The sequence below is a fragment of the Mirounga leonina genome, unplaced genomic scaffold (genome assembly GCF_011800145.1).
Source record: "Mirounga leonina isolate KUSES-001 unplaced genomic scaffold, KU_Mleo_1.0 Mir_108, whole genome shotgun sequence".
Taxonomy (NCBI): Eukaryota; Metazoa; Chordata; class Mammalia; order Carnivora; family Phocidae; genus Mirounga; species Mirounga leonina.
In genome coordinates, this window is record NW_023270237.1 from 3,165,073 (window position 1) to 3,166,089 (window position 1,017).

Genomic DNA, 1,017 nt, shown 5'->3' on the forward strand with positions numbered 1-1,017 from the left:
GTCAATATAGTTTAGCACCAAACCATGCTGTACTTAGACTTGTGCCCAATCCCAGAACCACGTTCTGCCTGAAATGGGGCGAATGCTTTAGGGATATGTTTAAATTACTTCCATCAGGGCAAAGCCAATAAATGCATTAGGGAGCTTTAAAAAAGCTTTCCTCTTGTTTAAGAGGAAGATAAATAATTACATTTGAGTTTATGACCCTGATTTTTAGGACAAGTTTTAAAACCAATTTCCTGCCCCACAGTGATGCCTGCAACATGTGCGCGTGCACACATACACACACACACACACAGAGGTATTTTGAAGATACCAGCCCATTATTCATTCAGGATGATTCCAGTTAAATGAAACAGAACAGGAAGGAAACAGTTTCCAGAAAACAGAGGTACACCAAAAGGAATCCACTGCTTCGGGAGAATTGAAGAAAGGTTAGTGAAATTTCACAGATGGTCTACAACTCTTCATGAATAATCTATGAAAGAACTAAAAATAGGACAGGCTTCCACAATGCTGAGTATTTATGAGGTAATAATAGAACATGCATGGAGATCGCTTACTGGGGACATCTCAGGCAGTCTGAAAGGTTATCTCATTAAGGGAAGTACTTGGTATCTGTCGATATATAGGTGGGGGTGTAGTTCTCACTGAATGATGTAATTTATGGAATTTAATGTAGCCTCCTTAATCTAAATCTTTTAGAAGGATGGTAGCAATTCTATCTCCCCACCATCTATGAAATGTCCTAGGGCCACATTTAGACAGGTGACAGGCAGCAAGATGAGCTATAAAACTAGTTCCTTTCCTCAAAATTCTTCATGCCTATTTAGGGCAGAGGTGACAAATCTGTAGAAAAGCCTTTGATGAACATTTCTGTTGCTTTTGACCCTCTCCACTCCCATTTAAGAAGATTGGATTCATAGCCAACATTTTAAAACTGAGATATCACTTGAATTTCTGATTTCTCTTAAGAAATAGGAGGACCCTTGGGGTGCCTGGGTGGCTCAGTTGGTT